The sequence below is a fragment of the Capsicum annuum genome, chromosome 10, assembly GCF_002878395.1.
Source record: "Capsicum annuum cultivar UCD-10X-F1 chromosome 10, UCD10Xv1.1, whole genome shotgun sequence".
Lineage (NCBI taxonomy): Eukaryota > Viridiplantae > Streptophyta > Magnoliopsida > Solanales > Solanaceae > Capsicum > Capsicum annuum.
This window is the reverse complement of record NC_061120.1, coordinates 103,823,156-103,850,671: the sequence shown is the minus strand read 5'-3', so window position 1 is coordinate 103,850,671 and position 27,516 is coordinate 103,823,156. Positions and strand designations below refer to the sequence as shown.

The 27,516-nt window shown below is 37.4% G+C and overlaps 1 pseudogene; it reads right to left on the bottom strand.

The window, feature by feature from the left end:
- Nucleotides 1-25,429, bottom strand: part of LOC107844299 — a 58,912-nt pseudogene extending 33,483 nt beyond the window's left edge.
- Between the last annotated feature and the right edge of the window lie 2,087 nt (nucleotides 25,430-27,516).

The window sequence follows — 27,516 nt, the reverse complement described above, 5'->3', positions numbered from 1 at the left end:
CATTAATGGACTTAGATATTCAGTATCCAGTATTAGTACTCAGATATCATTAAATCCACGTCATCAAAATTCATGAGTCAGTTTTATGACGATTTCAGTTACAGTTATGTATTTATGCATGTATTATCATGTCCATGTAATTCAGTCAGCTAGTATTATTCATGAATACGAACCATTGCATTCAGCCTACCTCACATGCATACCAGAACATTCAATCGTACTGATGCATTTGTGCTATGGTGTTTTACACCATAGGTTCAGAAGCACACGCTCCAGAGCATCAGTACCATTCCAGTCTCAGCAGTCAGAGTCAGCAGTGAGTCCTCATCCTTTGAGGACATGATCATTTCTTTATTATTTCATTACTTGGTTTATTTCAGAAGTTGGAGTTAGTTGGGGAGATATCCCATCAACTCCTTATTCAGACAGTTCAGTCTGTTCTAGAGGCTTTCAGACTATAGCATGTTCAGACAGTTATTTTAGTTGTTTTGGTATTGTTATACCATACTTTCAGTTATGTATCAGTATTAAACCTTATGGCCTTTCAGTTCAAGTTTCCGTATTTACGATATTATTATTATTATTATTATTATTATTCAGTGCTTAGTTACAGATATCAATCATGGGTTAGCTTGTGGTCCTTCAGGATTATGACCACCGTGTAGCATTCTGAGTAACAGATTTGGGGCATTATATCAACATATACCCTCATAAGTCCATCTCGTGATTGTACTTGTATCATCCTCCCCTTCTTGAAAAGGATTCGGCCTCAATTCATACCTTGCAAATCAAGAAAAGACAAACAAGCACACATCCTCATGACATGAGGGTAAGGGTTAGCAAAATAAACACATCAATATGCCATGATAAGAAGGAACAAATTTGAAGTATATCCATGGGCCCTTTGTATTAAACATAGAAAGACTAGTACAAATAGTACAAAGGAAGTGGCTCGGATAAACATCAAAACAAAATGACCCTAAACCGAGAATAATCCTTTCCCATCCTAAGTTGGCGCTGGGATTTAGTGGTAGTCGTAACCAAGGGCATAGATCTTGGCCACTCCTACTTTCCACTATGGTGCCATCCTCAAAATTAGGCATAACTTCTATATCACTTTAGAAAGTATCATGAGCACAAAGAGGGTGGAGAAATGTGCCACACAAGTTAACTCCAACTAGGGTGTCCTCATGTAAGTACTTACTAATTTCAATTTCATCGTCATTAGTATGCTCAACATAGGAAACACATGAAGAAGGAGTAGATAGTATTTCTAGGCATGAAATGCTTTCTCTTTGAAGAGTGTAGTCCCTACATAGGAATAAACTATCATGGTCAGCAAAGGGATCACACTCAAGAAATAAAGAACAAAGGCCGAGACTACTCCTACCATACTCTAAGATGGCACCGGGATCAAATGGGAGAAGTAGCCATGGGCATGGGTTTTGGTCATACTCTATTTCAAAAGGGTAACCCACGCGTAGATTCTCACCATCATGGGAATCCAAGGGGTTACAAATAAAACCATTTTCACAAGTACAATCACAATTCGGGTTTCCTATACTTTCAAATAAATCAAGGTCATTTCACCCGATTGATCATTTTGCACGCCCTCACTAGTTGTTGGTAACACGTATACCAATGTAGACTCACCTTGGTTTTCACAAGGCTCCACTAGTGTGTGAGTACTCTTGTAAATTGGTAATGGAACCTTGTTCAAGTTATAAGGGCTAGCACTAGATAGACATAAATCATTCTTACAAGAAGGATTAATTCCGTCATCTAAAGGAGCAACAATTGCTTGCATACTTACAACAACATTTTGGTCCTCACGTGACATAACATCACCAAGATTATCACCATAGGGAGACTCAAACACCTCTACTCTAGGTAAATCCGCAACTATATCCAATTGGCCACTACTAGTCACATCACAACATTCTAAGCTTATAGAAGTGTAGGGGATAACATTTTTACCTCATAGCTCACATGAGCTATGGTCATAACCTTGGTGTGGGATATGGAAGCCCATTTCTTCCTTTGGGACACTCTTATCACAAGGTGTTTGGACATGAGGAATTGGATTTGGTGGGAAAAGTTTAGGTAGCAATTGGCGTAGCCTTTAAATGTGCCATTTCATATCTTCAAGATTGTCATGGATGCGATCAAATTTGGAATCGAGGTTATTGGCAGCCATGGTACCTAAAGGAAGATAAAAACAAAATAAACAAACAAACTTGTTAGCTCAAAAGTACCTCACCACACTGTCACTCTTGGGTTTACCTCACACTTGGTTTTATAAGTGTTGAAAGTCAGCTTTACTTCATGAGTGATTGAGGATCAAGTCTACTCTTGCCCAAAATAGATTTTTTTTTGAAACTCAAACGAAATATTATAGGATCAAATTCGATGAACTAACAATGATTCTAAAATGAAAAAAACACACAACAAAAGTTAACATGAATAAATAGACTCTACAACTAACTTACAATCTAGTAGGAGATTACTAGCTTGTTAATTAGTGTTTGAACCAACAAATGAAACTAAGGAACAATAAAGTGAAACTAAGAAATAAAAATTTTGAGCCAAATTATTATGTGAATAGAAACAATGTTGATGTGGCAGCCACATATTGGTTGTGGTTTCTAATAATTTTTGTTGTCCAATTTCAAGTCCTTTGGCCAATTTACAATTTAGGAATTTGTGGAATTTGTTTAAGGAGGGAAATTTAAACAAGTCTTAGAGCCTTTTTCAAATTCAAGTTTCAAGACATTGACTTTCTTTTGTACTCTTTAAAACATGGATCCTTGAATCATGGAAAGTTGTTGGAAAGTGGTTTAGATGTGATTGACTAGTTAGCGAGTGATAGTAAGTCTTTCAAGACTAAAAAAGCTTCATTTTTTTCCCTTCACCTTTAAAGATCTAATGTTCACTTTATTTTTAACAATATATGAAGGTGGTGATGAACATGAAGAACAATAACAAATTCACCAAGGACAACAACAACGATTCTAAGAACAACCAACAATAATTTCAGCAGCCAACTCCCAAATCCAAACAACAATGTTTTCAACTCACGGCCAAGACTACTACAACTCAACAAAATGTTCTTAAGCCATCAATAAAAAATAATATCACGTGGTAAAGCTTAGAACATCAAGGAGAAACCACAGGGCCAAAACAGTCCACCTCATAATGTTCAACAACAAATCGGTCAAGTTATGTCCACATAAATAAGATCAACAATTCAAGCTCAAACTAAGATCGACTCAAAAGTGTTAGTGAAGAGCAACACTAAAACTAAAAAAACAAAAGACAATTAAAATAATCCTAGACCTATAATCAAGAGCAAATCTCGGCCAAGAACTCTACAAGAACACAATTTTCGGCTAAGAACATAGCACGGGCAGATTGCTATTTTTCTAGAATTTTTAATTTTTCAACAATTTTTTTTAAATTTTCAATTAAAAAGTCTAAGATCGATCTTATGGGAACAATATCAAGTCATGATCTGATACCAATGATACGATACAAATAAGGAAGCACAAAACAAACACCAAAATCAGTCCACAAGTTCAAAGAACTGAGGACCCTTTTGATGACCACACTCGAATTCGCTACCAACAAGAAGAATACAAGATACAATGGTGTATATAACACTAAAACAACAACAATAATAGGATGAACAAGATGAACACAAGACACAAGTTTTGGATTCCACAGTAACAACAAGGTCCCGCGATTACAACAATAAATAAAGAAATGATTACATCAAACAAAAGGGATAGATAGATTAATACAAGAAAAATGAGAAACAATAGTACAAGCTATTGTCCAAGGTTCAAGCATCGGAATTGGCAAGCAATCGAAGACGTTTTTGGAATATTTTGAAGCCTTGGTCAAGAGATAAAAAGATGAGGGACTTATACACTCAAGAGGCGCCTCAAGTGAAGGGCAAAGTTGACTTTATACCTTATATTTCAAAACTCAAGAGGCGCCCATTTGCCTAGCCCTCATTAAGACCATTTTTGTGAATTGTTATATGATAGTATAAATAGACATTTTAGCTTCCATTCTCATTAGCTTTGATGAATATTGAAAGATTAATCTTTAGAGTGTAGTTCTTAGTGTACTTTTTAGATTGTAATCTTAGTGTTAGATTGTAGTATTTCTCTTCTCCTTAAGATAGGAAAACCAAAATTTTAACCTTGAATGCAATTGAAATTGGTTTTCACTTGTATTGGGTTATTTTGCAAGAAAGGTGTGATTGAGGAAGTGTGAGTCCTTTGGTCCACCTAAGAGGAAGGTTTGAGCTTCTATTGGTAAGGTTTGTTTGAAGGTTTGAGACACCTTATTGTGCTATTAATTTGATAGAAGTAAGGGTCTTTCTACCTATGTTTACTTTTTATGCAAACTTCTTCTTCATCCCCTTTCTAGTGTGTTGTTTTCTCTGTGTGCTTGCTGATTTTTGCCTTTTAACTGTCTATTTCGTGTTGCCTTCCTTTAGGCTATCATTTGGTATAAATATCCATGTATTAGAGTTGTATCCACAACTCTAAGTCTTGGATCTAAGAAAATCTCAACAAAAAAGAGTGTAGAAAGTCAAAAATCTCACAAAAAAAGTTGTAAACCCGTTTTTGTGTTTTGGCAGATTTTTAAATCTTAGATATACATGTTTTTATGTTGTTTATTGGTTTCAAGTGCTAGATTCTTGTTCCCTAGAACATAGGGGGTCTAAATCTACATTTCGAACAAGATTTGGTTGTTTTTTAGCTAGATCCACCATTGTTGTGACTTGTTTGAAGCTTTTGGAGGTGAGATCCATTTTGGGTTTGTGCTGGTGACGTGATTTGTGGATGATTTTGTGTTGGTTGTGCTTGTATTGGGAAAATGAACCTAGATCTAAAGGAAAAATTAAATTCGGGGTTCATTTGCCTAGTGGTCAAACCTTGGTCAACTCTTGAATATTCATATTTTTCTTCCTCAATATTCGTATCTTGTTGGAGAAGAATATTCAAAAGTTATTGTTTGATCTTGAAAAGGGAGGAAAGAGAGTATACTAGTTGTTTAAGGAAATTTCCAAGAAGCTTCCTAGTCTTGCCAAAAGAAGAAAACAATAAAGACAAAAGGAATCTTCAAGTACAATTGCAAGTACAACGAGGGACCAATTCATTTCTAATCCATTTTGAAGCTTGAAAAGGCTTCAAACTTGAATATTTTTCCGTCCAAACAAATTCTGTTCCTTCCCTAAGTGTTGTTTGCCCGAGACAACAGTTTGAGAGTTGAAAATTTTGAAAAAGTGACGTCCAATCACAAGCTGCCATGTCATCACTATATAAACAACCAAATTGAGTTCTAAATTAGATTTATAAGTTTCTAGTTGCTTTTGTGTTGATTCTACCACTAATTATCAAACTAGTAATTACCTACTAGTTTGATAATTTGTCTAGAGTTCCTTGTTTCGTGTATACATTTCCTTTATGCTTTTATTATTTTTAATTCGTAGTGTTTTATTGGTTCAAGTTCGTACATCACTTTATTTGAGTCATTCCAAACAAAGATCGATTCCGGACCAAAGCTTCTCACCACTCAAGTAACTTGCCAAGTATTGCCAGATATCCAACACTTGTGAAGCCAAGTGTGAGGTGAGGTTGAGTTAGGGTATGGTGAGGCTTTTTGAACTAATTTGTTTGTTCATTTTGTATGTGTTACCTTTACTGTTTTTTTTTTTGCTTTTGTTAGGTATAATTGTAATGGAATCCGAAGGTATTACTTCCCAACCTTTGGGAAATGATGCTATTGGAACCTTGATGGCTTGGTTTGAGGCCTTTTCCCAAAAAATAGAGGACAATCGTATTGCTTTGAGGAGTGGTATAGATGCTATGAGGAGAGACATGAAGGGTTATATGGGATTAATGAGGGGTGACATAATTAGAATTAAAGCTGGGGTTGATATACTATGTCCACCAACACCTTCACAAAATTCAAACTACCAAGTCTAAAATCCACTTGACCAAAGACCTTACACTTTACAAAGCCCCATGCCACAAATCCAAACCTATCATCAACCAAATCTGGTTCCCTCTCTCCAAACTTCCCTAAACTAAATTCCCTCCATCCAAGTAGAAAAAAAGGAAGATCTAAAACCCATGAAAGGTGAGGCTGAGCCTCAATATGAAGAGGAAATGAATGGTGTGGTACAAAAAGAATATGAGAAAAGAAAGAAGGAAAGGGAAGGAAAGGTCTTGGAATGTGAGCGTGAAAAGGGAAAAACAAATTTGATTGTGGGACTTGCCCACAAATGCGCCTTGATACTTCCTAACCAAAAGGCTATCATTTTGCCTAGCTTTGATTCTTCTTATGTGCATGTACAATATAAAATGTTAACCAATAAGGATCCAAAAGAAGTTCCACCTGAAAGCATAAGGAATAAACTAGAGACTCCCTTGACAAAGAGCTCCAAAAAAAGTGGACTACCCAAGCCTTACCCGAGGTGACTTTGCTACTCTCAACACTTTCTTGAACTTAAAATTTTTGTGATTTAGTGTCTAGTGAGGTGGTTTTGGGCATGCAAGTGCATACCTGTAATGCTCTGATTTTCTGAACCAGAATGCTACACGGTGCTTATGATCCCGAAGGACTACAAGCTAACCCATGACTGATATTTGTTCCTGTACACTACATAAAATACTTTTAAAATGCGGACAACATGAACATAGGCCATAAGGTTCAACTGAATAAAGAAACTGTCAAAACATAAAATCCACGTGGGTAGTATATACCCAAAACAACTAAATCTGAAAACCTTTAAGTACTGTCTGAATAAGGAGTTGAAGGAACATGTCTCCAACTAACTCCGTAAACTGAAAACTAACTGAATTAATAAATGAATTAATCAAGTAATATCATCCTCAAATGAAGAGGACTCATTGCAACTCTGTGTGCTGAATACGACTGCTACTGCTGGTCTGGAACTCGTGTCTCCGAACCAATGGTGTAACATGAAAAGAAAGAACCTTAGCGCAAATGCATTAGTACAACTGGAGTACTGAGTATACGAGTGAGGTAGGCTAATTCGAAGGGTTTACATGCATGAATAATGGTAACTGACTGACTGATATTAACATAAAAGTGCAAACATACATACATAGTAACTGAGATCGTGAGTACGTGATAGCTAAATCTATACGTTAATATATAGCTAAAAAATGTAGTTCTGATAGCACGAGGGACTGTATCTGACAGTCCTGAATCTGATGGAACTGTCTAAGTTCCATACTATAACTGAGATTTAACTGTACCTAATAGTCCTGGTATACGGATATTTGAAGAACTGTCTGAGTTCTTTTACTGAGAGTGAGTCTTAAACTGTGGGAGGTAGTTTTTTAACAGACATACCCCATGTATGCTAAAGTAGCTGAACTGGGGCCCAATCGCTGCCCTGATTAGAAGGGTGTCAATACCATACCACGAGTAAAGACATATTGTGAGTGACCCTCAAATCTGGCAGTGTCCTCAAAAGAGAACGTGGATTTCCACCCCATCAACCCTCAAGCTGGCAATGTTGATGTCTTAACCTATACTGGCAACATAGTTCTGAAAATGCAAGGATTGCTTCTAGGAATCATACCTTCATCTAAAGCAGGTGAGTTCCCATCCTTGGGTTGGTCGGTGCTAACTACTACTCCTATCTGAAGAGACTTAACATGACTTAACTGACTATACATGAACAAGGTTCACTGAATTTTCGTTGACTGACGGAATAATACTGTTAACTGACTGAGATCATGAGGTTTATGAGGTTTCCTGAGTCACATGACTGAATGAATTCTATGGAATGTGGCTTGACTGAAGATATCATGACAACATGACATTGCTTTAGGCACACAGCTATAGTTTCGGATACAAATACCCCCAGGACTCAATAGAAGGAAACTGACACACATGACATGACTTGATCACAAGATTTAAGTCCATAATTCATAATATCATAAGTAAAGGATAGTGTACTTCATGAGTATATTCAACATCTCAAACATGGTAGGGAAAACATGGATACATTTCCTGTATATGTTCTATAATTCCATTATCACACAGCTTCACACCACAACAATAGCAATATATAAATAGCGTAGAATTCATATTGAGTGTATAGCTAATATGGACTTGACATTTAGGTATCATAAAATCATATAAATATGGACTTCTAGCATCCTAGGCATTATAACAAACACCTTGCATGCACACCTTGGGCATAGGTTTTCTTAACAAATGTTAATTATCTTAAACCACCCAATTTCATGGGTTTTAACCACAAACATGCATACTTCATGGAAATTATCTTAAAATAATAGTCTGAAGTTTAAACAATAGTCATTGACATGAAAAACATCACATAGCAACAAGGAAATCAAAGTTTCTCATTTAAAAGCATTGTTCTTGAACTCTATGAACGAAAGGGGTCCATAGATGAACACTACGCATACCTGACTCAAGGTTCTTAGTGTTTTTGAACTGGAAGGATTTGAAATCCTTTGATTCTTGAAGAAGATTGAGTCTTGGTCTTGAAGATTTAATTTAGGGAGAAACCCTAGTTGTTTGTAGTGAAAGAATGATGAAAAGTGGCTGAAATCGGGTGTAATTGGGTTTATATAGACGAGTGGTAAGTTACCAAAATACCCCTATTAAAATGACCTAAAAATAAACTGAACGTGGTGTGTGACGGTCTGACTGACAGTCCGTCAGGCTATTGGTGGACTGTCATTTAGCCCGTCAGACATGGACCAGAAATGGGCTTCATAGGATAATGGTTGACGGTATGAGTGATGGTTCGTTAAATATCTGGTGGTCCATCAACTCATCCATCACACCTTATCCAGAATGTGGTTCAACTGGCATGACTTTGACGGTCTAAGTAGTGGTCTATCACTAAGTTGACGGTCCGTCAACTTGGCCATCAGGCCTTAACCAGAATGGGGCCCTTCTACCTTGGACGTGACGGTCCAAGTGGTGGTCCGTCACTAGTTTGATGGTCTGCCAACTGGGCCGTCGCACCTGGACGATTATGATAGTTCCGAGTAAAACGTCCATAACTCCTTCTTCTGATGTCAGATTTAGACAAAATTGGTATCGTTGGAAAGCCAACTCAATTTCCCATGTAATAAAAAGTTAAAATCTCAAAAATACTGCATGTACAAAAACAAATTTTTATTTTAAAGTAAGTCCTTGTATTTTTGAGATGATTTCTAGCTAGGAAAAGGCACGGGTATTACAATATCTCCCCCTTGAGAACATTCATCCTCGAATGAAGCTGACTGGGAGGAGAAACAATGATTTGAACATGAATAGCTGGAACATGATCTCATGACTGACAAACTATACATAGCATACTAATCATGTATACTGATGCATGGATAACTGATACATGAATACTTAACTGAGCAATCTGATAAACTGAGTTTCTTAAGGTAAGAATGCATAGCTGATGCATGATTAAATACTATACCGACACATGAACGCATGTCTGAGTATGCAATGGTAATAGATAGCAAGTTTACACTGAATGCTAAACATGAAACTGAATAAGCTTAAGAAGGACTGTTACCTTGAGCTTGATCTAAATTGGTGGAGAAAAGGTGAGGGTACTTGGTACGCATATCTGCTTCTATTTCCTAAGTATCTTTCTCATGAGACTGATTTTTCCAAAGAACTTTGACTAGAGGCACTTCTTTGTTCCTCAATCGACGAGTCTGATAGTCTAATATTTCAACTTGAATCTCTTCATAAGAGAGGCTGTTCTGAATGTCAATGCTCTGAATAGAGACTACAACTGTTGGGTCACCTATGCACTTCTTGAGCAAAGAGACATGGAAGACTGAATAGACTGAGGCGAGATCTGAAGGCAATTCGAGCTCGTAAGATACCTTGTCAAAGCGACTCAGAATTCTGAAAGGACCGACATAGCGAGGACTGAGTTTCCCTTTCTTGCCGAACCTCTTCACTCCCTTATGGGAGAGATCTTAAGATAGACATAGTTATTGACCTCAAACTCAAGATCTTTTCTACGAATATCTGCATAAGACTTTTGTCAGCTCTGAGCAGTCCGAAGTCTCTCCCTGATCAACTAAATTTTCTCTAAGGAGTCGAATACCAAGTCAGGACCTATGATTGAGGCCTCACTAACTTTGAAACAACAGATTGGAGATAACTACACCTTCTACTATAGAGAGCTTCAAATGGAGCCATCTGAATACTGGAATGATAGCTATTATTGTATGTAAATTCAACCAAAGGCAAGTGGTTATCCCAACTTTCTTTGAAATCAACTGCACATGCCCTTAGCATATCTTCGAGAGTCTGAATGGTCCTTTCTTCTTGACTATTTGTCTGAGGATGAAATACTGTACTGAGATGGACTTGGGTACCAAGACTTTTTTGGAATGCTTTCCAGAAGTGAGAGGTGAACTGGGTACCTCTGTCAGAGATAATAGATGAGGGAACACTATGTAATCTGACCAACTCCTTGATGTAGAGTTCGGCATAATCCTCGACTAAGTAAGAAGTACGAATTGGAAGGAAATGAGTTGACTTAGTCATTCTATCTACAATGACTCAAACTGAATCATGCTGGTGACGAGTGCAAGGTAAGCCCATCACAAAGTCCATGTTTACTTCTTCCCACTTCCAAGTAGGAATGGTGACCTCCTGTATGGAATCATGAGGTTTCTGATGCTCTATCTTAACCTGCTGACATATAGAGCACTTAGCCATAAACTCTACAATATCTCTTTTCATCCCACTCCACTAATAGATCTCCCGTAAGTCACGGTACATCTTAGTGGCCCCTGGATGAATAGAGTATTGCACACCATGCACTTCTGCAAGAATTCGTTGCCTCAAGTCATCTACACGCCTCAAGTCATCTACACTGGAACGCACAAACGACCCTGACAACGAAAAACACCATCTCCGCCTTAGGAGAAAACCTCAACCTTTTGATTATGAACTCACTCTTTTAGATTAAAAAGGCTAAAATCCCTATCTTGCTTAACTTTTACCTTGAAAACTAGAGATGACTCTGAACTACTCTAAACACATACACCACCCTCTGAAGAGTCAAATAAGCGAATGCCTAGTCTGGCAAGCTGATGGAATTCCTAAGCTATTTTCTTCTTGCTATCCTCAACATGAGAAATCCTACACATGGAGAGTTTACTGAGAGCATCGGCCACAATGTTGGCCTTGCCCGGATGGTAAAGGACACTTATGTCATAATCCTTCAAGAGCTCTAACCACCTTTTCTGACGAAGATTAAGATCTTTCTGAGAAAAGACATACTAGAGACTCTTATGATCTGTGAAGATGTCTACATAAACTCCATAAATATAATGCCTCTAAATCTTTAAGGCAAAGACTATGGCTGCTAACTCGAGATCATGAGTAGGATAATTCTTCTCATGTGGCTTTAACTGTCATGAGGTGTAGGCTATGACCTTACCATGCTGCATGAGGACACAACCTAAACCTACTCTGGATGCATCAAAATATACCATGAAACCATCTGAACCATCTGGAAGGGTTAGAACTGGAGCTGAGGTGAGTCGAGTCTTTAATTCCTGAAAACTCTTCTCACATAAATCTGACCACTGAAACTTAATGTTCTTCTGAGTCAATCTAGACATAGGAGATGCAATAGAAGAAAATCCCTCAACAAACCATCAGTAATAGCCAACCAAACCCAAGAAACTCCTGATATCTGATGGAGAGACAGGGCGAGGCCAATTCCTTACTACTTTGGTTTTCTGAGGATCTACTTTAATGCTACCACAGGAGATAATGTGGACAAGAAATGCTACTGATCTTAGCCAAAATTCACACTTGCTGAACTTGGTGAATAGATGATGATCTCTGAGAGTCTGTAGAACAATTTTGAGATGGTCTGAATGATCATGCTCTGTGTGAGAGTAGACCAGAATATCATCTATGAAGACTATGACGAACATGTCCAAGTACTTCTTGAATACCCGGTTCATCAAGTCCATAAAAACTGTAGGTGCATTGGTAAGACCAAGGGACATGACTAGAAATTTGAAGTGACCATACCGAGTACGAAAAGCTATTTTCAAAATGTCACATTCTCTAACTCTGAGTTGATGATAGCCTGATCTAAGGTCTATCTTGGATAAGTAACTGGCGCCATGAAATTGGTCAAACAGATCATCTATTATGGGAAGTGGATACCTGTTCTTGATCATAACTTTGTTGAGCTGACGATAATCGATGCACATTCTGAGAGAATCATCTTTCTTGCGCACGAATAAGACTGGTGCACCCCATGGGGATACACTTGGCCTGATGAATCCCTTATCTGAGAAATCCTTCAACTAATCTTTTAGTTTCTTAAGCTCTGATGGTGCCATTCTATATGGCAGAATAGAGATAGGCTGAGTATCTGGGAGAAGGTCTATGCCAAAATCTATTTCCTTTTTAGAAGGAATGCCTGGAAGATCTTCGGGAAAGACATCAGAATATTTATTAACTACTGGGACTGATTCAAGACTGGGAGATTCAGAGATGGAATCCTTAATATGCATGAGATGATAAACACATCCCTTAGATATCATTCTCCTTGCCCGAAGTTAGGAAATACGTTGAACCCTGAAAGATAAAGTACTACCCTGCCACTCTAAGATAAGTTCATTTAGAAATTGGAACTGAACATAGCAAGAACAAGTCAATCCATGTTGAGAATGACATCGAAATCAGTTATCTCTAATTCAACTAAGTCTGCTAGATGACTTTCTAAAATATCATAACCGGGCAGTTACTGTATACCCGCTGGGCTATGATGGTTTACCCACTGAGGTTGAGACTAAAAAAGGCTCTGCTAGAATTTCAGGACTGATTCCAAAATCTCCTTCTATAAAGGGAGTAACAAAACACAAGGATGCACCTGGATCTAGCAAAGCGTAAACATGAACATGGAAAATATGTAACGTACTAGTAATGACTTTAAGAGAATTTTCCTGATCCTGTCGGTTCTAAAGAGCATATAGTATATTTAGGCATTGCCCACTATTAGCACTGGAAGTGGCACCCTACTGATTCGGGCGACCAGACTAAGCTGGGGAATAGAGATGTTTCTACTGACCTGACTGAGGACAATCCTTGATCCTGTGGCCTGACTTGCCACATCTAAAACAAACATCACTACCGGCTCTGCAAATACCTTTGTGGTTCTTACCACAAGTCTTACATAGGGGATTAGTTCGAGCACTGCTAACACTGCCTGGGCTCTATCTTGGTTATCCTCTATGAACTTAGGAACTGAAGCACTGGCTGTAGAATGAGCTGGAGATAATGGCTTGGGATAAAACTGTGAATGGTTTCCTCCCTCAGATTTGGGTGGAGCAAAACTAAAACTACCTGATCTTTCTCTGTTATTCTGCCTCTCTCTAGTCTTAAACTTCTGCTCCTCTATCTTCTAAGCATGGGTCATGAGTCGGGCTAAGGTCATATCACTGTTCAGCATCGTAGACCTACACTACTTTACCACACTGTCGTTTACCTCTGACATGAACTTGCCCATCTTAGCCCTATTTTCTGCAACCACATGAGGGGCATATATGGCTAGTTGAGTAAATATGAGAGAATACTCCCTACAATTCAAGAATTTTGGCTTCCCTCAGCTCTTAGAGAAAAAATCTGTCTATGAAAGCCATGACAAATTCCTCCCACTCAATAGGACCTGCACCTTCTACCCTCTCGATTTTTACTATTTGTACCAAGTGTGAGCCACATCTTGCAACTGATATGCGGCTAACTCAACACTTTGAATAGAAGTAAAACCCATGATGTTAATGACAATCTGGACTTGGTCAATGAACTCCTGAGGGTCTTCATCAGACTTAGACCCAAAGAAAGATGGAGGGTTTATTTGGGTAAAGTCCCGAATCCTAGCTGCTGTGAAATTTTCCACTAGATTGGCCGGAATAGCTGGTGGCCATTTATTGTGGGCATCCACAAACTTAACAAGTGTGGTTAATGTAGCCCTAAACTCTGCATGGGAAGCATGTTCACCCAAAGGATATTCGAGCTGAGGAGCTGATGGGTTTCTTCTCTTTGGAGGCATATTCTGAAATAAGAGAAGAATGGATTAGACAGAGAGTTTAACTTGAGATTATGCTCAGTAGCATAACATGAGTACCGAAAGAAGGGAAACTATTCCTAAAACATCTTATAGCCATCTGAACATAAATGTGGCGCACAACACACCCATGTACAAAACTCTACTAGATATGACATTCAGACTTCCTAGGACTCTATTGAACCTTAGGCTCTAATACCAAGTTTGTAACACCTCAATTTTTTGAACCAGAATGCTACACGGTGCTTATGACCCCGAAGGACCACAAGCTAACCCATAACTTATATCTATTCCTGTACACTACATAATATACTTATAAAATACGGAAAACATAAACAATAGGTCATAAGGTTCAACTGAATAAAGAAACTTTCAAAACATGACATCCATATGGGTAGCAAATACCTAAAACAACTGAATCTAAAAACCTCTAAGTACTATCTGAATAAGGAGTTGAAGGAATATGTCTCCAACTAACTCCGTAAACTGAAAACTAACTGAATTAATAAATGAATAAATCAAGTAATATCATCCTCGAATGAAGAGGACTCACTACAACTCTGTGTGCTGAATACGACTACTACTGCTGGTCGTGTAACATGAAAAGAAAGCACCATAGCGCAAATGCATCAGTACAACTAGAGTACTGAGTATACGAGTGAGGTAGGCTAATACGAAGGGTTTACATGCATGAATAATGCTAACTGACTGACTGATATGAACGTAAGAGTGCAAACATACATACATAGTAACTGAGATCATGAGTACGTGATAGATAAATCTGTACCCTAATACATGGCTAAAAAAATATAGTTCTAATAGCATGATGGACTGTATCTGACAGTCCTAAATCTGATGGAACTGTCTGAGTTCTATACTATAACTGAGATTTGACTGTATCTAACAGTTCTGGTATACGAATATCTGAAGAACTGTCTGAGTTCTTTTACTGAGATTAAGTCTGAAACTGTAGGAGGTAGTTATTTAACCGACACGCCCCATGTATGCTAAAGTAGCTGAACTGGGGCCCAATTATTGCCCTTATTAGAAGGGTGTCAATACCATGCCACGGGTAAAGACATGCTATAAGTGACCCTTAAATCTGTGACCCTTAAATCTGGCAGTGTCCTCAAAAGAGAACGATAGATGTCTACCCCATCAACCCTCAAACTGGTAGTGTTGATGTCTCAACCTATGCTGATTACATAGTTCTGAAATGCAAGGATTGCTTCTAGAAATCAAACCTTCATCTGAAGCAGGTGAGTTCCCATCCTTGGGTTCACTCGGTGCTAACTCCTACTCCCATCTGAAGAGACTGAACATGACTTAACTGACTATACATAAACTGGGTATACTAAATTTTCATTGACTGATGGAATAATACTGATAAATGACTGAGATCATGAGGTTTCTGAGGTTTCCTGAGTCACATGACAGACTAAATTCTATGGAGTGTGGACACACATGACATGACTTGATCATAAGATTTGAGTCCACAATTCATAATATCATAAGTAAAGGATAGTGTACTTTATGAGTCTATTCAACATCTCAAACATGGTAGGTAAAACATGGATACATCTCGTGTACATGTTCTATAATTCCATTATCACACATGCTTTACACCACAATAATAGCAACACATAAATAGCATGGAATTCATATTGCGTGTATAGCTGATATGGACTTGTCATTTAGGTATCATAAAATCATGTAAATATGGACTTCTAGAATCCTAGGCATTATAAAAAACACCTTGCATGCACACCATGGGCATAGGTTTTCTCAACAAATGTTAATCATCTTAAACCACCCAATTTCATGGGTTTTAACCACAAATATACATACTTCATCAAAATCATCTTAAAATAATATTCTAAAGTTTAGACAATGGTTATTGACATGAACAACATCACATAGCAAAAAGGAAATCAAAGTTTCTCATTTAAAATCATGGTTCTTGAACTCTATGAATGAAAGGGATCCATAGATGAACACTACGCATACCTGACTCAAGGTTCTTGATGTTTTTGAACTGGAAGGATTTGAAATTCTTTGATTCTTGAAGAAGATTGATTCTTGGTCTTAAAGATTTAATTTAGGGAGAAACCCTAGTTGTTTGTAGTGAAAGAATGATGAAAAATGGCTGAAATCGGGTGTAATTAGATTTCTATAGATGAGTGGTAAGTTACCAAAATAGCCCTGTTAAAACAACCTGGAAATAAATTGAACGTGGCGTGTGATGGTCGACTGACAGTCCGTTAGACTCTTGGTGGACCGTCATTTAGCCCATCAGACGTGAACCAGAAATGGGCTTCACTGGATAAGGGTTAATGGTATGAATGACGGTCCGTCAAATATCTGGTGGTCCGTCAACTCGTCCGTCACACCTTATCTAGAATGTGGCTTAACTGCCATAGCTTTGACGGTCCAAGTAGTGGTCCATTACTAAGTTGACTGTCCATCAACTTGGCCGTTAGGCTTACCTTGGAAGTGATGGTCCAAGTGGTGGTCCGTCACTAGTTTGACGGTCTGCTAACTGGGTCGTCGCACCTGGGCGATTCTGACAGTTTTGAGTAAAACGTGCATAACTCTTTCGTCTGATGTTAGATTTGGATGAAATTTGTATTGTTGGAAAGCCAACTCAATTTCCCACGTATTAGAAAGTGAAAATCTCAAAAATACTGTATGTACAAAAACAAATTTATATTTCAAAGTAAGTACTAGCATTCTTAAGATAATTTTTAGCTAGGAAAAGGTACGGGTATTACAATACCTCTTTCCTTAGTAACTCTTTTGTTGTGAATAATGATCCACTTGCTCTTAAAACTAGCTCACTACTTAAGTAAGAAAATGGTATGTTTGAGAGATTCCAAGTTAGTGATGATACTTCTAATTATGATCTTGATATTGAACATGGTCAATTGAACTTATGTGATTAATTCCATGATATTAGTCTTTTTCATAGTGGCCTTGTGTATGCCAAAGTTGTGATTAATACCTTGGATAAATGTGAGCATATTAGTCTAATGAAAGGAGTGGGTCATCTCAACTTAGACCCTTGTCTTCTACTTTCATTTGATCCTGGAGTTCCATTGGGATGTGGGTAGAGTAAATTCTGGTCATGTGCATTCCTTTTTGGTTTGAAGATATTCACTTCTTTTATATCCTTTGTTCTAAGTTTTTCATGACAAATACCAAGCATATATGGATGTATGTCAAAAGTGAACAACATTGGCTAGTCTATATAACTTGTGGTACTAATGCTAACCCTCTTTCCTTGAGGAATGTGTGTTTGTTTTCCCTTTCTTTGGTTTTGTAAGATCTAAATTTGAGGACAAATTCCTTTCAAGATGGAGAGGATGATACAAGCACAAGGAGCACCAAGAGTACAAGCTATTGTCCAAGGTTCAAGCTTCAGAATTGGCAAGCAATTGAAGACCTTTTTGGAACATTTTGAAGCCTTGGTCAAGAGACAAAAAGAGGAGGGACTTATATACTCAAGAGGTTCCTCAAGTAAAGGTAAAAGTTGACTTTATACCCTATATTTCAACACTCAATAGGCGCACTTTTGCCTAGCCCTCATTAAGGAAATTTTTGTCAATTGTTATGTAATAGTATAAATAGACATTTTAGCTTCCATTCTCATTAGCTTTGATGAATATTGAAAGATTACTCTTTAGAGTGTAGTTCTTAGTGTACTTTTTAGATTTTAATCTTAGTGTTAGATTGAAGTCTTCCTCATCTCCTTAAGAGAGGAAAACTAAAATTTGAACCTTGAATGCAATTGAAATTGGTTTTCACTTGTATTGGGTTATTTGGCAAGAAAGGTGTGATTGAAGAACTGTGAGTCCTTTGGTCCACCTAAGAGAAAGGTTTGAGCTTCTATTGGTGAGGTGTGTTTGAAGGTTTGAGACACCTTCTTGCGCTATTCATTTGATAGAAGTAAGGGTCTTTCTACCTATCTTTACTTTTTATGCAATCTTCTTCTTCATCCCCTTTCTAGTGTGTTATTTTCTCTTTGTGTGCTTGCTGATTTTTGCCTTTTAAGTGTCCATTTCATGTTTAGCCTTCCTTTAGGCTATCATAGATAGACTACATGAAGGCATAATATTAAGATCTCGAGAGCTTATTCCAATCTTGGACCCTTAACACTACACATAACAATTCACCTATCTTTCACGTTGGCATAAAGAGACCTCGACCTCCCAAGCATCCAACGTTTCCAAGCTTGAATCCAACACGGGTAATTCCACACTCAAGCTGAAACCTAGTTACAATGTCGGCCAAGGAGGGCCTTTCTCTTAAGAGAAATGTTTCTAAGTGTTACACTTAAATATTCATCAAAATCTAAGCACTAAAGGTTCTATTTATAGCATTTACAAAAGTAAGGTAAAATGACCAAAAAAGCCCTTTAATGAATGGCTTCAAGTAGGTGCCCTTGGAGTTCTATATATGGACGGTTTTTGGTGTCCACTTAGGTGCTTCTTTGCACTTCATTTGCAGACACCAAGTCTCAGGTCCAACATACGCCCTCATAAGTCCATCTACATGATCGTATTTGTATCACCAGGTGAGCATGGGTAGGTTAATTTGAAGTTGTCATCACAGTAATCTTCGCTAGCACTCATTTCCTTGTTATAGTAAAGGCCCTAAAACAATGGTCCACTAGTGGCGACTCCATAACCACATGTTTATATTAAGTCATGAATTCGCTAAAGGGAAATTTTAGTTGATGATAGGCAGTAACAAGTAAAGAAATCAGAGTAAAGGGCAAGCATAGTAGAATAAATCAGAATATTGTGCTAAATTTTGGTTGATAATAGGCAATAACAAATGAATTTAGGATTGAGATAGCTATTCATTCAAGAAGACGACAACTGGAAGTTAAAATATACCTATATTAAGCAAAAGTCTAGCAAGAAAATAGCTTATACTCACACACATGAACACACAGAGATACCGATCAAGCAACAAGCTCACTGATTTTTAAATGAACGGAATCTTAAGTGACCATTTTACTGGAGCATACGCAAGTCAGATGGCAAAAATAGAACTGGTTCACCATTATTTGTTATTCTTATTATCTGGACTAGGCTATACTAAATTACTCTGACATCGATAGAATTAGCTCATCATATGTTAACTAAATTAGCTCAGCAGAATTATTAAACAAAGAATATAATGTGCAAAATCTAGAAACTAAAATGCTTGCAAGAACTTACCAAAGCCAAAGCTGCATAGATAAAGCTGAAACCTTTGCAGTTTAAAGGTGTCTTGCTAGACAAGCACCAAGCTGCAATAATTCCAAGTAAAACAAGATTAATTTGAAGAAGAAACTCTAGCTCAAACATGATCTTCAATATTGAGTTTGTTTGTCCTATTTTGTCTTAGCATGGAATTTAAGAAAAGAAGACTTTTAAATCTTATGGTATTAAATTAAAGTTATGTAGAATGTGCCAAAGTTCCTTTTAATCTTGTGGTCTTAAACACGTCAAGTGGGAAGTTAGAACTAAAGAGTTGTTGAAAAAGTAATAAGCATTCTTTCGTATGGACTAAAAAGCAAACTAGGACAAACAAATTGAAATGGAGGGAGTAAGAAAGAAGGCATGACTTAACTCACAGGTCCATGAACTCATTACAAGAGGGGATAGAAAACTTCTAATTGCTTCCGCTCCAGGAATTAATCCTTGAGTTTTGCCCTGTAACAGAAAGAATAACAATCGACTGAAGTTTTTAACACTGAAATAACTCAAATGACCAGCTAGTGAAAATTTATCGATGTACTCTGGCAATTCACTCAGGTATAAGAATATAGCGTTAAATGGTTAAAAGAAAAAGGATCTCAGATAATTTAATAAACTCTATCTTTATTTTGTTTCAACATTATGAGCATTTAGTAGAACGTTAGTTGTGGAATAATCCTAGAAACAATTAGAACATCTTCACAACCTGAGAACAATGAGGCAGGAAATTATAACGAATTCACAACTTGAGAAAACCGATATAGGAGTCCCATGATTTTTCTAGTTAGGTTCTCATTTTGTAACTAGAGTGACATTTTTTTAGTGGCATACAAGAGTTAATTTTACTTCCCGAAGTTTTACATACAGTGTATATTATATCTGCCATCGTAGTAAGTGACTAAGAAGTGTATACTCATTAGACTTATTTTAATTCACAATCCACAGGACTAATATTTTGTTTCAGTTTCTGCATGTATCAGAGACATTATATGGAAAGTCACACTTAACTGCTGGGATTAAAGCTTATTATTTACCAACATAATCGGATGAGCTTGATACTTTAGATACGACTGCATTTATCTATCATAAAAAGGAAAGATTATCAATAAAACTTCATTGCACGATGTTTAAAATATCGGACACCACATTTTTTGATATACTACTTACAAAAGTGTGCTCTAGTAGTAACCATCCACAACAAAGCACCAAAATAAGGCACCTGTATCAAAAGAACTGCACCAAATTACTAGTGCTCACAGCAAACTTCATTATCAGGAAATGACTAGGTGAACGAGGTGAAAAGAATGAGTTTGAAGTCAAACTCATAAAATCTAACAAGCTTTAGTGGAAAAGGCTACTAGACGAGTGAATACATAATCCCATTGGAGTACTCGAAGGAGATTAAAGTCTTGTTCACCTAACAAAAAAAGGATTCCACAACGTTCTTCTATCTCCCGTACTCTAATGCAATAGTAAAGAGTACTAAATTTAGCTTCTCTAAGATGATACAGGTGTAGAAATCTGTCTGACAAGTTCATGACCATTTACACATAGCCAAGCTTGGGAATTACAAAAACTCCAGGCCTTGTTCATGTAAATGGCCATGTGTGAGTTGGGGATTGATCCACCTGATGGTTTAAATGTTATTAAGTGTGAAGAAGAGCCTTGAAGTGTAAATAAACCTACACTCCAAGGCTGCCCCATGGCAAGGGCAATCTGGTTAGTTTCTTCTTCACTTATTGTGTAATATAAATAGACAATATTAGGGTTATTTGGCAGCTAGTTTATTCATAATATTTTTTTGAGATAAAACACTTGTAATAGTTGGAACTTATCTCTCTCCATTGGAGAAGCCCAAATCTGAAACTCACAAGTAGAGTGATACTTGTTTTGTATCTTGGCTAGAAACTAGGATCTTGAGGTCATAGAGTTCCTCTTGGTCCTAGTAAGAACTTTATGTTAATATTCTTTAGTCTTAGGGTCCTCTCTTGTTGTTAGATTTCGTAGATTCTTGAATATTGTATGTCAAGTTACTATCTTCTTGTAATCTTGTTAATATTGTGTTCTGTAATCTTGAAGTCTAGTGAAGCCGTGTGGGGCTTTTTCGATTCACTAGCACCTTGTTGACTTGCTGGTTATTATTGAGAACTTCATCTTCTTGTTCTAAAAACGTGATTTTTAAAGCCTAGTGAAGCCGTGTGTGGCCTATTTCAATTCACTAGCACTTGTAGTTCATCTTGTTGATTCTTATGTTAGCTTGTTCATCTTGATGTTGTTGCTGGTTTCTTGTGTTGTGAACTTGATAGTGTATCATTAGGTATCAAGCAAAGGCTGGTTGTGTTCCTACACTACCAATCTTGGGCACTCTTGGACGAAAATTCAAAAAAAAAAATTATTGAAATCTGAAAATTCTAAAAAAGGAAAAAGAGAAATCTGTCCATCTTGTTGTCTTGGCCGAGATTGGTATTTGTGTGTTTAGATCTACGTTTTATTTTACTTGTTTAGTATTTTTCTAGTGTTGGTTTCTTTCTCACCAACACTAAAAGTGTCTCGATCTAAAGTTGGGCTTATAATATTGACCATTGTTGTGATGACTTGAAGTGGGCCGTAGGTTGTACCTTGTTGATGACAATTGGTGGTTTTGTGTTGTGTTCTTGAAGAAGTTGATATTGTGTTATTGAATTTTTTTGTGTTCATATTGTTCTTCATCTATTCTTACAACTTAAGACAACAAAAGTGTAAAATAGATCCAAAAGGATGTAAGACAAAAGTTATAAAGTTGTTGGTGAGAAGACTTGCACACATCACTTCCTAGACTTGACAACCACTTTTTCTTAAATCAAGGAACCTTGTTTTGTGGGATTAGTATAGTAAAATCTCACCTTTTTGAGTTTGAAAAGTTGAAAAGGATTACAAGACTTTACTTTTCCTCCAAAACCAATTGTCATCCATTACAAGTTGTCTGAATATTGAGATTTCAGATTTGTGACAAAAAAAATTATGTGGGACCAAGACCAATTACATGCTGCCATGTCACCATTGCTACTGCCACATCACTAATAAGCTCAAATTTGGATATTTTTTAGTTTCTAATTGTTGATTCTTGGTTTCCTTATTTGGTTCTAGAACTAATTAACAAACCAGTACATTCCTACTAGGTTGTCAATTAGTCATTTGAATCTGTTTGTTCGTGTCAACGATTACTTGGGTGTTTTTATCTTTTGAATATGTTGCTACTTATTGGTTCTAGTATGAAGAGAATTCTTTGAGTCTTCAAAAAAGAATCTACTCTGGATAAGAGCTTACTCATACCTTAAGGATTCACGGGTTACTAGCCAATCTACAACACTTGTGGAACTAAAATGTGAGGAAATCCAAAGAGTGTAAGTGAAGAGAGAATTTTTTTTCACTAACTTATTTTCTGATTTTATAGGTAATACCTTGTCAATGGAAGGGACTACATCCCAAAATGTGGATACTAATGCTCTTGACTCTATGAGGGCCACTTTTAGGGCCGTTACCCTAACACTTGAAAGGTTGAATACGGAAGTTGGAGTCGTGATAGGGGATTTGACAACAATAAAGGAAGATGTGTTGGCTATTAGTGGGAGATAAGAACAAGTGGAGAGTCAAAGGAACTCTCGCCCTTCTACTCCTATACATGTTTATTCAAGTGGGCAAGATAGAACTTCCTTCGCAACCATCAATCCCGAAACATTGCACCAAATGATAAATCCACCCCAAGCTCCACTAAATGCTGCAAACCAAACCACTCCTTTCCCTCCAAACCATGACCCCACTAAACCAATACATTTCCAAACTCCTCAAGTTCCATAAGAGGGACTTGGAAGTCAAGTACCTCCACTAAATCCAAACCCTTTCTTCCAAGCTCCATTAAACCAAAGACCACCACCTCCACCAAATCCAATTCCTCTAAATCAAGTTCAAAATGTCCAAAACCATCTAGCACACTTTGATGAATATAGTAGAGAGGACTATGAAGGATATGGAGCCTTTGATGATGCTTAGATGAGGGATGAGGATATGAGAGAGGGTCATGGAGATCAAAGGAGATACCGAGGATATGGAGAAAGAGGAAACCAACACCAAGAGAGAGATGTAGGCATCAACACTATCAAGTTGAGCCTACCAATATTTAAAGGTGAAAGTGACCCCAATGCCTACTAAGCTTAGGAATTGGGTTGTGACAAAGATTTCCAAGTTAATGATATCTCGGAAGAAAAGAAAAGTTGTTATGCCATAGCTCATTTTGAGGGTTATGCTAACACTCGGTGGGAGTACGTCAAGTGGTTTGGTAATGAATTAGTTGATGGGCAGCTACCCCCTTGGTTTTGGTTAAGGTACTTAATGAGGAAACTTTACCTTCCCGACAGTTATCGCCATAGTTGCTTGCTAGATTGTAAAACTTGCATCAAGGTAACAAAAGTGTGATGGCATATTATGATGAGTTTCAATAACTTATGTTGAAACTTGATCATCGTGGGGAACAAAACAATCATAAAATCATCCAGTTCAAGTGTGGGTTGAACAAATAGATCTCCACTCATTTAACACTTCACAAGTTTAATACTGTTGAAGGTAAATATGGCTCTTGATATTAAAAGGGAACTTAAAGAGAGGTCGTCGTTCAAGGTAAGGGGCTAATCTACCTTGGGTTGGCCTAGAAGTAAGGAGATAGTTAAATTCTCTTTGGGTTGGCCCAATAACAAGGACCAACTCGTCACTACAAGGCTTCTCGAGCCCAAAATAGTCCGCAAAATTCTTTTAAACTAAGAAGTTCACAAATATCCTAACCCAAATAATTCCAATGTTTCAAGTGCCAAGGTTGGGGACATAAACCCAATGAATTTACAAACCGATGCAACATGATCCTATGGGAAGAGAGATTGTATTACCTTGGTGAGAAGGTGGGTCTTGAAAAAGAAGAGGATGAGGCAGATCCTCAAGATGGAAAGGAGCCCGAGAATAGACCACATGATAATGATGATGATGGTGAAGATTTTTATCCGTAAGAAGGGGAGTTTGTGGTTCCAAACTTTGTCATTAGGCACATCATGATTAGTAAGGCAATAGATGACCCGAGTCAAAGGGAAAATCTATTCCATACTAAATGTCTTGTAAAGGAGAATGTGCACTTAGTGATAGATAGTGGTAGTTATGCAAATGTTGTTAGTATTACTATGGTAAACTTCTTGAAATTTCCAACTACACCACACACTAGTCCTTACAAGTTGTAATGGTTGAATGAATATGGTGAATTAAAGGTCACAAGGCAATGTGTGATACGGTTTAAGGTGGAAAACTACCACGATTAAGTGCTTTGTGATGTGATACCTATGCAAGCATTTCACTTGTTGTTAGGTAGACCTTGGAAATATGATAGGTCTACCAAACATAATGGGAGGTCCAATCGATATACACTTGAGAAAGATGGACAAAAGGTCACACTTCATCCTCTTTTGCCGTCCCAAGTGAATGAGTGGCATCAAAAGATGAGAAAATTAAAGGAAAAAGGAAAGAAATCTAAAAATAAAGAAAAAAGAAGTGGACCCAGAGATGGGACAGTAAGGGTATCCGAGACTACCTCAACATAAAAAGGGAAATAAAATATAGTGATATGGGTTATAAAGAAGGAACTCTTCGTGGATCATGATGAGGACACACCTATGTTACTTTTGTCTCATTATTTTAACACTAACCCTACTAATTCTTCCATTTCTCCTTTGATTTCTTATGTGTTACAGGATTATGAAGATGTATTTCCCAAAGAACTTTCACAAGGATTGCCCCAAATTTAGGGAATTAAGCATCATATTGACTTTGTGCTGGGCTTATAATTTCCAAACAAACCAGCTTATAGAAGCAACCCTACAGACACCAAAGAATTGTAATGTCAAGTTGAGAAACTCCTCAACAAAGGGTATATCAAGGAAAGCATGAGTCCGTATGCGGTTTTGGTGCTACTAGTGCCTAAGAAGGATAGAACATGGCGTATCTGTGTGGACTGCCAAGCCATCAATAAGATTATGGTAAAATATCGTCACTCTATTCCTAGGTTAGATAAAATTCTTGATGAATTGAATGGTTCATGTTTATTTTTCAAGATTTATTTAAGGAGTGGTTATCACCAAATAAGAATGCAACCCGGTGATGAATGGAAAACCACCTTCAAGACAAAGTTTGGTCTCTATGAATGGAAGGTTATGCCATTCGGTCTAACAAATGCTCCAAGTATTTTTATGAGGCTAATGAATCATGTGATGAAGTCATTTATTGGAAAGTTTGTTGTTGTCTACTTTGATGATGTTTTGGTTTATAAAAAGTCTTTAGATGAGCATGCGATGCATTTACAATGTGTGTTTGATGTTCTTAAAAAGGAAAAATTATATGCAAATCTGGAAAAATATTCCGTTGGTGTTAATGAAGTTGTTTTCTTGGGTTTTGTTGTTAGTTCAAGAGGGGTCGAAGTGGACGAATCCAAGATAAACGCAATCAAAAATTAGCCAATCTCACAAACCGTTAGAGAAGTAAGAAACTTCCATGGGTTGGCTAGTTTTTATAGAAGGTTTGTCAAAGGATTTAGCCTCATAGCTGCCCCCTTGACTGAGGTTATTCGAGAAGATCAACCCTTCAAGTGGGATGGCGAGCAAGTTAAGGCTTTTGAAGCTTTAAAAGCTATGCTTATCTCTGTTCCTTTGTTACAATTTCCCAACTTTGATAAGATTTTCAAATTCGAGTGCGATGCTATTAAAGTAGGCATAGAGGCTGTTTTAATGCAAGATTTAAAACCCATTTCTTACTTTAGTGAAAATCTCAAAGGAGCAACTCTAAACTACTCCACATATGATTTAGAGTTGTATGCCTTGATTAGAGCCTTGGCCACTTGGCAACACTATTTATGGACTAAGGATTTCATGATCCGAACGGACCATGAGTCCTTAAAGAATCTTTAGGCACAAGATAGGCTTAACAAAAGGCATGCCAAATGGAGTGAGTTTCTTGAGACCTTCTCTTATGTTATCCAATACAAGAAGGGTAAGGATAATGTAGTAGCCGATGCTTTGTCTAGAAAACATGTTCTTGTGTCTACGTTATTATAAAAATTGATGGGTTTTGAGATCTTGAAAGGATTATATCCAGAGGACCCTCACTTCACTCCTATATTTAGGGAATGCAAGGAATTGGGTAGGGAAAAATGGGATTCGGCTAGGGGTTCAAATCCCTATGCCAAGTTTGATGGTTATTATTTAAAGGTAGATGATTATGTATACTCTCTAGCCCTTGGAGAGAGTTATTTATAAGGGAAGCACATGATGGTGGTCTAATGGGTCATTCTGGGGTAGAAAAGACCCTCAGAATATTGAAGGAGAAATTATATTAGCCAAGAATGCACAAGGATGTGGTTAGGATTTGTGGCCAATGTACAGAATGCAAAGGAGCAAAATCTCAGCTCCTACCTCATAGGTTGTACACCCCGCTGCCCACTTTTCTAAGTTCTTGGCTTAACATATCTATGCATTTCTTATTGGGGCTGCCAAGGGCTAGATGAGGTTAAGATAGTATCTTTGTTGTGGTTGATCGATTCTCTAAGATGACACACTTAATTCCTTGCTTTAAATGTAATGATGCACCTAGTATGGCCTTTTTGTTTCTTGATAATATTGTCAAAATGTATGGTGTTCCGAGAACCATTGTGAGTGATAGGGACTCCAAGTTCCTAAGTCACTTTTGGAAGTCTATGTGGGGTAGGCTTGGTACAAATTTGTTGTTCTCCGCGTCTTGCCACCCACAAACTGATGGCCAAAAGAAAGTAGTAAATAGAACTTTGGGTTCTATGCTACGTTCCATGGTTAAGGGAAAATGACTTCTTGGGAGGAGCACTTACTATTGATTGAGTTTGCCTATAACCATGTGATACACTAAAGTACGGGAATGACTCCCTTTGAGTGTGTATACAACATCAACCCCCTTACCCCTTCGGATTTAATGCCTTTGCCAAGTGATCTCATCATTAGCTTAGACGGAAGCAAGCGGGCAGATTCTATGAAGAACATGAGAAGGTACTGCTTCGACATGAGAAGAAAAATCAAGAATTGTAAGGAG